Below are 13,585 nucleotides of genomic sequence, written 5' to 3'. Positions count from 1 at the left end.
GGACGCTGCCAGTAAGAAGGAAGAATGCTGGAAAAGGACTTCCTGTGTTGAACATATTCCCAGGCCTCTTCTTATTAGCACTTTAGAGCAGTGAGAGAGACTGGATCAGTTAAAACGATACCATGACTTTTGTCATGAAGTACCTGTGATAAACATTCTCCCTCTGTCATACCTCATACTTGACCTGTTCCATCTCAGGCAGACTCAGGCTATTTGGAACCCTTTTTCAGTGATACAGAAAGAAGAAAGAAATACTTGCTATTAAAAAAACCAAGAGGCTGCCAAGTACCATCAGCAGGCACAGCACCAATGCAAACCCCTCACAGCAGGACATGACCAAAGCACTTTCTGAGCGCAGCAGCAGTTTTCCATGTCTCTTTTTGCAGCAGCTTTGTGGTGAGCCAAGGGAGGACCAGGCTGGAATCCCTGATGGCAGACCTGTCATACATACTACCACAACAGGTTCCTCGCTTTTATAACAGGTTGAATAATTTACAGCATTGACTGGGACAATGTTTAGCAGTTTCCAGCTTTGTCTGAAATTCACTTGAACTGCTTGGCTTCTTGTGAAAACATTCAGCTGCTTTTTTGTGGCAGTTGTCTCTGAGGAGGTGGAATCCCAGAAGGGGCTAACTGCTCTCAAATCCAGCTGATTTCAGGGGGAGGTGAGAGTGCTCATCTTAATCCTTTCTAGATCCCATCATGTTAAATAGCTGATTTTACTGGACAGCATAACTAAACTTGGTAAATCTCTGAGGGTTTTGGTGGTTTTGGCTTCTGCTGCTGCTATCTCCTCTGATTCTTTGAGTGCTTTAAATTATCATGCTATCAAGTTATTTTAAAAATAATTTTAAGACACGCAATTTGTAAAAGATGGTTGTTACTGTATCAATAGAAATCACCAATGTGAAGAATAAAATGTGATATTTATGAAAACTCTGATTTTAATTTATAGATATGCAAGCTGTTTCAAACCTAAAACAACAAAAGGTGGGTTTAGAAACAAAATATCTTCTGTGGAATTCCTATCAATATAATTGCATTTTCTGGAGAGTGTTATAATTAATTTCTGTCTTGTCCTTATATGCATAACTGTAAAAGGTAAAATCTGATAATTTTTAAGCCCACCCTAATCTCTGTCATGGCACTTTCCAGATTCATGGTGGTTTTACAGCTATTTTATATTTAATTCTATGCAGAGTGTTGCAGAGAGGAGATGTAACTCTGTTTTTTTCCCTTGTTCCTTTCTTCCAAAATTATTCAGACTGGAAGCATTTGCTCTTGTATACATAAAAACATGCTGGCATTTTTTTCACCTTTGCATCATGGAGAAAATTATACCTTGTTCCTAAATTTTGACATTTTTTAGTGGTCTTCTTCAAGAAGCATGCCTTCTTTTTTCTTTCTTCTTCTTTTTTTTTTTTTTATATTACATTTTTCCCTTCCTTGCTCCCTGTTTTCATCCTTTTATCCTTTTTCTCTTGCTCTGGTTCATTTTTTTGTGAGCTCCTTCAGCGCAAAGCCTGCATATCACCAAGCAGAGACCCTCACACTTTCTCAGAGTGATGCCCGTCTCTTTTGGCAGAGTAAAAGTCTGTGCTACAGGGGGCTGTGTTATTCAGGACAAACCTACCAAATTGCCCTTCTGCCTTCAGGTGCCTCAACCCGCAGGTACCACAGCTCTGGGAGTTGTTCACCGCAGCAAGCCTGAATTCATGTCAGCAGAAGGCATGGTGAAATTTCTGGCTAACTAGCGTGGGAATTTAGGAGTGTGTCAGCATGACAACACAGGGACACTTGAAAAGACTGTCCTTTGGCCGTTGGAGACCTTGTTAGTCACTACTTGATCTGGGTGTGAACCCTGCAACAAGGAACAAAATTCTGTACCTTCTAAGCCATCCTTTGCCCAACATGATAGTTACTCTTTCTCTTTGCTTGCACTCAGAAATTAACATTTGTGTTTAATCCAAGAGCAGTTGAGTTGTGGGAAATATTTTCTTCTCTATAAATACATCTCTTTATTATATATTGTGATGATATCTAACCTCTGTTCTTGGCCTCTGAATGCCTTAGCGCGTATATGAAGTGCTCTGTACATTGAACAAAGGAGAGTTCTGTAAGCACAGTGGATGCTGACAGTATTTCAGCTATGCTAATGTCAGTTCCCTGCTTTAAAAGAGCCGCTGTTTAAACAGCCATGCTTATATACAATAGTAAGCCTCTCGAGGTTAATTCACACAGAAGGAAATCTATTTATTTATTTCCATATTGTCAATTTGATTAGAAAAATACGGCAAATTCAATTCTTTACCTCATCTTTAACTTTTTTCCACCTGCAAGTCAAATTATGGGAACAATGGAAGGAAGGAAGGAAGGAAGCTATTTTTATACAGTTGATGAAACAGACCCAGTCTGGAAATAATGAAGAACTATTTCTTCATATTAAAGCTAATTACATTGTGATACAATCTTCCTAAGGTAGCAATACAGTTGAATCATCTCTGATGGTATTCACTACTTACAGATTTTCAAGAGAGAGTAGCCCTGCATTATTAATGATTTGGAGCAGATGACTGACCAAATCTTTTTCACTTCTCAGTTTGGTGAACATCATTATGATAACTCTAAATGGACACAAAAGCTGTACCCATAGTTGCTAGATATTCTTAAAACGTGTCTCTTGTACCTTATTGCTGATCAGTAGTTTTCACAACAGGATTAAGAATCAGTAGAGAGATGCTGTAGCCTTTTTGGGTAAGATTCGTTCATGAAGGTCTCTGCTCTTTATCAAACAGTTGTACCTACCCTTTTCTTGTGTTCTTCATATTTTGCTTTGTCCCATTTTAGCTGAAGATATTTGTTGCCACATGGTAAAACTGACTGGTAGGCTCGATGCATCTTGCATAAAGTATCTCTGAATCTGCGCTTTTAAAAGAAAAAAAAGAAAAGTATGAATAATACCAGTCTGAGCCTTTCCTAAAGCAAAGCCCTGGAGACTTGTGGTATGTTTGTAGCCGGTCACGTGGGGGTTGCCATGGCATCACTGCTCAGAAAAAGAATGAATAGCTGGTGATAGCATTTCAAACAATACATTTAACAAACAGCAAACAAGAACTGAATGTTATAGCAAAGCATCCCTGAAGGTATTTTATTCATGTATAAAATAGATGACCAATTATACTTCACTAGCCAAACCTACCTCCTGCTAGTGAAGGAAAGACAGTGGTGTAAGCTATTAATAATGCTTTGCACACTACTGTAAATATGCAAAGGACTGTATAATGCCCTATATTTGCTGAGCCTTGAATTGAACAACACGCCTCAGTAATGCTCCAAGCAAACCCACAGTGGGAGGTGTCATCTTTTGCTCTGCAATAACTTGTTTAAAATGTTGGGGTTTTTTTCTTTGGTAAGTATGCACCAAAAGCCACAGCAAATGTGTTCATAGTGAAATAGTTTTGGTTTTTAATAGCTTTTTCACCTTTATTTGCATGCCATCTGATTGCTAATGAATTACGGAAAGCTCAAACAGGCTTCCAAAAGCCAGTTATTTCCCAAGTTGACCACTGGTTCTAATGCAGGGCCACCTTGGCTTTAGTTCTTTGTAGGCAGTGTTTGGCAGGGAGAAGAATGGGCAAAGATGTTTTCTCAGGCCCACCCAAAAATACAAAAGGTGCTTCTGCTCATTCAAATTCAGCTTGGCCTCTTCCAAAGCTGGGCTTGAGCTAACACACTTCATTTGATGTTTCTGTCCTCATGGTTTGGACCACTGTGAAGCTGGGTCCAGCAGACGGCTGAAGCACTGCTTTTGGCTCATGCATTTTCTTGATAAGGCCTGTAGTTCCTAAGGTAGGATAATGCACATTATATAAAAGCACTGGGAAAGTAAGGAGGGAACCTATGGCTCAAAGTATCAAAATTCACTAACCAGAATAGGTCTATACAAGGATGAGCCAGGGGATATTCCATTTTAGCACAAGGTTCTTCATGCAGGTGGTTCTTACACAGCATCTCGTGTGGGTGCAAGGGAATGGCAACACATCTGTTGCGCAACTACCTAACACAGAATCAGGGCCAGTGCTTTCCTGAATTTGTCTCTTGATTAACTTTTGCATTTCAGTGGTGAAGTAGGGTTGGATAGGGCATTTGTGATTTTTATTATAGCTGGTGTGAAATGGTGCTTAAACAACAGAAGCAGACAAAATTAAAACTGTGATACATACTAATTTTGAGCTGTAAAGCAGATGCTCTTTATTTTCATGGAAATGATGGATGGAGTTGAAGAGTGGTTTTTTTCAGCTGCTTTGGTTCTTATTATTTTCCTGTTAATGTAACAGGAAGATGTGGAGAATATCAGTAAAACCAACAGAGAGTACAGAATTGAAATGCATTTCTTCAAACATATATAAAATCTAAGTGTGCACATAATACAAGTATATTTTGCTCTTGAACAAATAGAAATGCTTAGGCATTTTCTTGGCAGGGCCTTGGTCTTTTAAATGCTACATGTATAATGATCTGTTATGGACAGATCTGAAGGGCACCATTATCAATCTTTTCACTGATTTTGATGAAGCCCTTAAAATACAAGGAAAACTTAGCCTCTTACATTGATGGAAACATGGCCCAGTAAGAAATTGGATTCACCTGGAATAGTTTCCCAGCTGATTCTGAATTAAAGTTTGTGACAGAAGGGAAGTGGCTTTAATTTCCTCTGTGGTTACCTACTCTCTCTCTACCCTCAGAAACTGTGGACTATATATGTGTTCACTCTAAACTGGGTTTTGTGTGGGTTTTTGTTGTTGTTGCTGGGTTTTGTTTGGGGTAAGGAAAGCAAATCAACAGTTTCAAAATTGGCTGTCTTCATGTTGAGCTACCTAAGATCCAGTAGGTCCTTTCTGTCAGAAGACAGTGCTGGAAGGCAGGTCAGGTAGGAAGAGGTCCTAACACATTTTCTAATTTCACAATCTAAACTTAAGGCTACAGCAGGGGATTCTTTAAAGTGGCATTTTACTGCTTAGTCAAAGCAGCCTCGTGAAGTATCTGTAACAAACCAGAGGACTGGACCTACCATGTCTACAGCATAAAGCAGATATTTATGAAACTTTTATTCTGTATACAATTTTATGAAGTGACAGCCATGGGAATTTCTGTGTTATGTGCAGAAAGACTTGCATGTAATTTCTTAATAGCAAAAGGTACTTGCTGAAGAACAGGTGAGAAATAAGTAGATAAGAAATGTAAGATTTTTGCAAAAAATGTGTTTTCCACTATATATCAAGAGATGTATACATTCAGTTTTCACACAAAGCAGAGAGAACTGTGTTTTCTGCAGCATAAAAAGTGAGGCGGTCAATACAAGACTATTTTTTTAATGTGGATGTCTTGGAGTGTACTGAGTTGCTTTTCTGAGATCTCAGCCCCCTATGGCTCCATAGGTTTCTGGATTTGTGTTTTAGTCTCCTTTTTGTTTTGGTCTGATTTTTAAGCAAACTTGTTCATATAATGTATAGGGCTGTAAGGTCTGCAGGTGGTATTGCTGCTAGGAATTTGAACCTTGAGTTACTTCCCCCCCCTTGAACTATGTTGCAAGGTTAGGGAGTTGCTGCCCTTTCCTCTCCCACTGTCTTTGCCAGAAGAACTTGGGTTGGCTCAGGAGCTGCCAGCTACAGCAGCTGCTTATGCTTATGGCCCAGTTATGGAATAAGTTAAAGATGCTTCTTCTCCCGCTGCACACCCAGTATAGAACATATTTTTGGAGGTATTGTTGCTCCCCAGGACCAGAATTTCCTTTTCCACTGTTTGCTTTTGCTGTGAACTTTGTGTATGTAGTAGGAAAATGTAAAAGGCTGAGTGTACATTTTGTGAAGCTTTAAAGGTTTTCTGTATGTGTGAAGAGGAAAGTAAATCCTGGGTTTTTGTTGACAGCTTTCCTGGTTATTTTAAAGTTATGGCAATTTCTCACTTTATTCTATGAAGTGTTTGACCAACTTTGAGCACATGCACAGACTGAACTGCAAGGTTGCAGTCACTTGTGGGTGTGTTTAAGGATTGCGGCCGGTCTTCCTTCATTCATTGCCTGTCCCTGGACAGGCATTTGGAGATGCTGAGAGAAGCCAATTTTTGTGTGTGTGTGTGTCAGTTCAGTATGTTACATGATAGGATCCAATGCTGTGACTTTGACCGTGCAAGCACACACCCTTATCATATAACTCACAAGCAAGCCACCTGACTGAGTAGCTGAAGAGTCCATCTGTAGTCAGGGGGATAAAAAAAGCAACTAGAAAACCTGCTGGGGTGAGTGGGACCCACTGTGTCTGTGCACACAGCATACCTAGCCACTTCCATGTAAGGGCTGCCTGGAGTCATGCAGAGTGTGTCTTCGTGCATACGTGTGCAGCAGAGCAAACCCTTCCCAGTGTGGCACAAGTGTTTGCTGCGCCGCGTGGTGCAAAGGGAGGAGGACATGAGGGCTATGGCTCCCACTGCAATACAAAAGCAGATTTACCAGATGCTTCCTTTAGACTTGACCCCTTCTGGAACCATTAAGCAGGAATTAATTTTTGGCTGGGAAAAAAAAGGTTGTTTCCCACTTATTGTCTCAGAAATTGAGACAAGGGAAAGGGGGTGGGAAGAGAGGAAGAGGAAGGGAAAAACATTGCCATAATTATATGGAGGGTTATTTATCTATCCATATGTTTATATCTACAAACACAATTTTAAATCTGGACGATGTTTGGTAAGATCCAGGATTTCCTTGATCTACAGCAAAAATGCCAAGTAGACTAGTGCTGATAACTAATTTTCCTCAGTGGCTTTAACATGGGAGGAGGGCACAAAGGGAGAGGAAAGGACTACTGGATGATTGTGCTTCTGCACCGAGGTTGGTTTGCTTGTGCAGTAGTCCTTAGCTTTCTGAGGAAAGCTGGTCTTGGCAGCGTGGGTGCTGTGGTGTCTGTACGCAGTGATAAAGCCAGGGTCATCTCCCCGACCTTTGCCTGAGGAGAGAAGCACTTTCTGGGTAGCCCCAGAAGACCCTGGAGAAGGTAACTGGGCACAGACTGTTGCTGCTGGAAAGCTGCTCTGTAGCCATAGGCCAGCGTGTCCTGTCCTGGGACAGAGGGTTAGGTGATTTGGCCCAGGAGGCCTGTCCACTCCAAGGCAAGCATCTGCATTCAGCCATGTGTCCCCCTGGGTACAAATGTCACTGCAGCAATGGCTGCAGCAGAGAGATGGTAAGGTTTCTGTTGCGCGCAGGCTGCGAGTGTTGCTGATTCTTTGGCAGGTTTTTAATTTACCAGTCTTTTCTTTGCACCAAGCCCTTGTCTGGCTTTACAAGAGCAAACATCAGTCTACTTGTCAGCACAAGGCATAGCTGAATTTGCAGCTGGAAGGATGGCAACTTGCCAGTCCAGGAAAGACCTAAGTTGGAAGAGAGGTGGTAGTCTCTATGGCACAGAGAAAACCTGGCCTGAAGCATAGCAACCTCCTAAGAACAGAAAAGGCAAATGCTAACAGAAACATCATTTTGTGTGTTTGTAGGTGGGTGCATGGTGGTGCACACGTGTTATGGGAATGGGCTGTGCTTAGTATTCCCTGTGTGGCTGCTGTACAGTGCAGTAGGATGTATGTGCCTCTGCCCAGTGGTGCACACCTTGAGCAGGCCTGGCCCTTCCACTCTGCAGGAGGCATGTGATAGCAGATGCCAATGTTAATTTTTCTTAACGTGTTGCTCAGCATTTTAGATTTATTATATTGCTTTCAGGGCTTATATTACTGCTTACTGCTATAAACATCTGATTGCTTTATAATGACTAAAAAAATTTAGCGGAGAAAAAAAGGAATTAGTTATAATTTTATTAGGTCTTGGATGTGTATTCTCCTTTTCTTTCTCTACTCCATCCCACGGACCTGGTTAACCTTCAAAAATCACTTGTATTCCCATCTTCATTTTTTATTTTCCTTCTTTGACCTCAGAAATAATTGAAAGGTACCCAGAGAAAGGCACTGTTTCCCTGAATGCAAGCACTATCTAAATGTGAACCCTACGCTGTTCTTCTAAACCTGTTGGGCACACAGAAGCTGGCTGCTTAAGGGCCTGGACATGACTTTGGGGTTAAAAAAAAAAAAAAAAGAAGGGTCTGAAACTCTAATCCAGTTGTACCTGTCCCTCTCTCCCCACTGGCTTGGGGAGACCTGCCAACTGCAAAATTACGCCAATATAATTAGTCCCATCATTGGCTAGTCAGATGCAACAAGCTAGCACACTGGCCAAGAAGTGCTAGTCTTACCTATGCGTCCTGCTAATATTCAGCCCTTTCCACACAAGTGAGAGAGGCAAGCGAGTCTTGCAGTGCTGCCTTCAGATTTACCCTCTGGCTTACTTGGATTTCTTTGGTTTGCTGGCATAGAGGCAGCAAGTTACAAGGTTCTGGCGCTCTGAGGAATACTTCATCCAAACACTCTTGCTTCGTTTTGGTCTTGTTTTGGGGTTTTTTGTTGTTGTTTTTGGTAGGGGTTTTTTTGAGTGGGAGCAGCAGATGTCTTGGACAGGCAGGTTTTGTTCTCCTTGGGGGTTTTATGGGCCGCCATAAAGCCAGATTGGTCAATCTCTTTAAATGAGGCTCAAAGACAATGCTAGACTGTATGGGGTAGGGGAAGAAACCCTTTGTGAGGATGGTGCAGGGGGACTGGCAGTTGTGCCATTTCCAGCAGAGTGGCAAGAGTGCTATGCCATCTTGAGACGGGATTAGCTGGGTGCATTAGTTTTAGATTATATATCTTGCCTTCTGGTCAGACGCAAGCAGATAACCTTATTCTCAATAGTAAATTAAATTTGTTTGTTTGTTTAAACCATGTCATGTTATGGCTTCTCCGTGAATGCACATAAATACCTCCATGTGCAAATTAAACTTTCCCAGTGGGTGCAAGAGGAATAAGATCCTGCGTACAAGGAGCATATTTTGCTCTTTGAGATTTCTTGTTGTTTGATAAGTGACCGACCTTCCATCTGTGGAACTTGGTTGAGATATCACAGCTATTTCCAGCAGGTGGCAGATGATAATCACACTAGTAACCAAATCGAGGTACAAATGATGTGTTTACCAGACTGTTAATTCAGATATTGATTTAAATATACACATTATATAGTGGCTATAAATGTGTTTCCAACAGCAATAAAATAAGATTGTGTAATTGGAGCTGATTAGTAGTTACCCATGATAATATGCAATTAAATACTTGGGAATCAATTGTGGTATGATTTTTTTTAAATTCAGCTTTGATTTTTTTATCTCCCAGATCAGAGAAATTGCTTCTATTCCAAAAACCTCCAAATAACCATCTGGATAATTGTGTTTCATGGTGTAAGATTATCTTTGCACATGTACTGTGATGGGAGACATCTCCTCCATGCAGTCATGCCTGGATAATTAGCCGATGCTTTAAAGAAATACATGCTAAAAATATAGTGCCAAATTGTGCCACATTGCCTTATCTACGTAGCGTCTCACCAGCAGAGCTGCTCTGCCTGGTGCTACTGACAGAGGGAGGGTTTTTTTCAGATTAGCAGTCTCTAATGAAGACCAGAATTTGCTCCTTTTGCTCTCGTTAATAGTTACTCACACATATGAGTAATCCCAGTGGGTTCAATGGGAGCTATTCACCGCACAGAGAGAGGGTGGCATTTGCAAGCTGACCTGCCAGCATTGGCTTCAATGGGATTTTTGAGCAAATGGAAGACTGCAGGATCTGACCCATAGTAAACGCGTGATTAAATGGAAAAGTCTATGCAAGGTTTACAGCCGCATGTGGGATAGCTGTGTCACTCACAGCACTGGTTGTGGATGAATTATGCAAAACTTCCCAAAGTCAGTGTAAACTTTATAGCATCTGGCATGTATATCTTGCTTATAGCATAAAACCGGGACATATCTTGGAGGCAGAGAAGTGTTTGTTTTATGGGTGGTTTTGGGTAGATGTTGGTAGTATAATCCCAGCGGCTTCCCTCCGGGGGCCTATGAAATCCCCTGGGGTGGATATGAGGGAGGAGGTGGGGTAAGAGCCCTCCTTGTAGTCCCCTCAGAAGAGATACTATTGGTGCTGCTAAATTGAGGGGGCTTGAAGCTTTGCCTTGGGGTTGGAGACTAAGGATGGAGTCCTGTGCTGTCAAATTAATTCTTGTAAAGAACAGAGAAGACTGCAAATGAGCTGATGACATAAAATGAAAGAAGATATGAAAATTATGATTATGGCTGCCAATATGCAATGACTTATGAAATATGGGTGTTTATATGCCTGCTTGCATAACCACATATTTATTGTAAACAGCAGTACCCAGTATTTTTAAAAGAGTAGGAAGTCTCATTGCTGCTCATTTTTTCTTTCTCGAGATTATTTGCTGTTTTCACTTAGTTACAGCAGTTCTACAGAAGGCTAATGTGGAAGAGATGAGAAAGGATGCATACTTATTAAACTGCAGTGAAATTTAGCACATTTCATTCTTGTACATAATCACTGGGTGTTTTTTTTCCTGTAAGGTCTTAATGCAGTTTTATTACATTATAATCTTTTATGGAAGGATAAAGGGATTTGTTCCTTAATAGGAAAGCAAAGTTTATAGGCTTGAGTAAAGCAAATATGACCCAGAACGCAATGCTTCTGAGTTTAACCAGAAGGTATTTTGTGTTGGTAAACTTCACCAGAATCCTGAACATTCTATGCTTGCTGCTGAAATGACTTGGATTTTAACATAGTTACATAATTTAGGAGGACGCTAGACTGATAGATTTTTTTAGAAGGGCTGAACAAGGATTAAAAGAGTGAAGTAGTTTGTTTGTTTGTTTTTAAATATTAAAAAAACATACAACATGAAAATTAGTTGTATTGTCTCAGCTGTTGTAACAACCGGTTCTCACTGGCCCCCTTTTCCTGTAATTAAAGCCATTTTTCTTTTTCCCCTTCTGGCCTCTTCCTGGCCCAGTGTTCCAGCAACAACCAGCAAAAATGTGAGATTTCTTGAAAAGGCAAGTAGTAAGAACAACAGGTAGACATGGTTTTCTTCCTGTACTCAGGGGTCACAGGGATTTTTGCTTTCTTTAAGTGTAGTAATTACAGTGCAATCTTGGTTTCCTGCTTCTGATGCATAGATCTATTTTTATCCAGTGTGTGAGTGCACCATACATGTATATACTGGTACACACACACAGAGTTTGGTAACAGCCATCTCTGTAGTGTCCACTCTTACTCATGTCTCTCCTTCAATTAAACTGTCACTGCTGTATTTTTGTGAAATCTGTGCTTTCTTATCACTGTTGCTGGCATTTTCCTAATTAAAAGCTTCTTCTTGCCATCATTCTCTTCCTTTCCTTCTTTCATTTAGTGCAATGGCCAAAGTGGTTTTCTGCCAGACTAATCATACAAGTGATTTCATTACTGTTTCTTCATTCTTTTGTAGCTACATCAGATACAAACCCTTAGCCTTTGGAGACACAGGTAATCACAGACTCACTCTTAATTTCCTACTTACATAGTATGTTTCTGCCATCCATGGAAACCGGGGGAAGGACTGCAGCCCTTTCCTGACCAGTTGGTTCATTCTAGGACTTCCGGGGGGGTGGAATAAATCACTACTTTTACTATCTTACTGTGAAAGGTATCACTGCAAGGGCTGAATTTACCACTCAGTCAAGGAGTAAGATTCAGAGGCACTACCAAAGACATTTTTGTTTCTCCACTTGCTTTGCTAGGGATAAATGCTTATGGGGTCACCCTAGTCAGAGTAGTCATAGCATGCAGCATCTCTATTTGGATAGCAGCTGCCTTTAGGCCTGGTGTAGGTGTTATTAGTTGAAACTATCTATGTTTTCCTAAAATTCAATCAAAATATTTTGCTTAGTTGTCAGATCATAGCCTTTCTTTGTGTTACAGTGATATTTCCTTAGATTTGTCTTAAACATTTTTCTTCACATAAATATAGGTAGCAGCTTTGAGCTACCCAGGGGATAGTAGGTTCCTATTTTGTTAGTTTCTTGCATAATGCAAAAGAAGATTAGAAAGCTTCTTACATTCTGTTTGCTCCCGAGAGAAAGCTATCATGTAGATCAAGACAGGAAATTATTTCCTTGCTTGGCACAAATGAGTCATAGAAAATGACCTTCTTTGTAGTCTAATTTAGACCCAAGAATCCTCTGAAGAGCTGATAATATAAACCCATATGGCTTGGATGAAGAAAGTTGGAAAAGATATTGTCATTAACAGACTCATCCACATCTTAAAAAGCTGCATTTCTCTTCGCCTAGATTTTCTGATCAGACTGCTAGCAGCTGCAAACCTCATGTTGGCTGCACATGTTATCTGTAATACACACACATGTGATATGCTGCTGCTGAGATTTTGTTTCAACAATGGACATATTGAAAAAGCAACGCACACTCTTTGGCTGTTTCTTATGATGCATTTAACATCTTTAAAAATACATATTCATGTGAGTTTTGAAATGTTGCTTTCATTTACTTTCTTGGATTTGTAAGGCACGTAGATTTGGAGAAAGATGTTTATTACAGAGGAAGCAAAAGGCTTTTAGCCTTATGTTCAGAAAACAAAAGACAACAGAAAATAAACTAGCACACTGATCCACGAAAGCACTGTCAAATAGCTTCAGCAGAAAAGGGCTGGTGGGAAACCAGAAGAGTAGCTGGACAACACAGCAAGACACAAGTAACAATTTGTAGATCCTCATGTGAGGAAGCTTGATTTATGCCACGGTGAAGAGTGTAAGAAGGTGCCAGGGGGTTTTGTGGTGTGGCTTTTTGTTTTTTTTTTTGTCCTTTGCTGTATTATTTTTTATTATTATTGTTACTAGAGTTGGTTTTTTTACTGTTCTGGTGTTTTGTTCTTAACATTCGCCTGTTCTGATTGTTGCCAATTGATTCTGTAGGCTTTTTGGTAGTTTCTTTTATGCTTAAGTGCAAAACTTGACTACATTTTAAAGGAAAGGCTGGGTTTATGGTTGTATTTTGCCACACTCTCCCTGGACATATCCATGCTCTGGCTAAAGCTAGGCCACCCTGAAAAACAGCCTGGAAGTATAGCCATGGGTAAGCACACAAAGCTGCCCAGCATGCCACTGTGCCCAGTCGCACCTTTGGATTGGGATGCTTTCTGTTCAGGTTGCTTATGATCCTGGGCAAAGAGTTTCAAAGTGTCATGGCTCTCGGGCCTCTTGTTTTTCTTAATGTACAAATGGGAGTCATGCCAGTGTATTTTTTTTCTTTTTTAACTAACAAATGTGGTACACCACACCCCCCTGTGAGCACCAGTGCTAGCACAGGGAGAGGTTGCAAGCAACACCTGAGGTTAGGATGTGGGGAACAGCCATCACCTTAGATAACAGAGTGAATTTATGCTGTGTCAAATTAAATTAAAGAATGGTGTGCTCTGACTGCAAATTTGGGTGCTCAAAAAGGGGTGGGGAATTTATGTGTAGCCTGGTTTTGAGAATGTGTAACAACTGGGTTATAGGTAGATATCTTGTTCTGTTTCCTGGACATAAAGGAGATAGAAGTGCCATGACTTTCTGAAAAGA

The 13,585-nt window shown here is 40.6% G+C and overlaps 1 protein-coding gene across 3 annotated transcripts in view; it reads left to right on the top strand.

The window, feature by feature from the left end:
* The window catches only part of RASA3 (RAS p21 protein activator 3), a 179,716-nt gene that overhangs the window by 28,664 nt on the left and 137,467 nt on the right, over window positions 1-13,585 (top strand). The window contains exon 4 of one of the 3 annotated variants that reach the window (XM_055701418.1): window positions 11,456-11,493. The exons of the other annotated variants lie outside the window; for them this stretch is intronic. The gene's annotated coding sequence lies outside the window, so the exon portion shown is untranslated. The remainder of the gene's footprint in view (window positions 1-11,455; window positions 11,494-13,585) is intronic. 3 annotated transcript variants of the gene reach the window in all.

This window comes from Falco cherrug, chromosome 2, assembly GCF_023634085.1.
Source record: "Falco cherrug isolate bFalChe1 chromosome 2, bFalChe1.pri, whole genome shotgun sequence".
Classification (NCBI taxonomy): Eukaryota; Metazoa; Chordata; class Aves; order Falconiformes; family Falconidae; genus Falco; species Falco cherrug.
The sequence above is the reverse complement of the archived record's forward strand: the minus strand, read 5'-3'. Positions and strand labels throughout refer to the sequence as shown.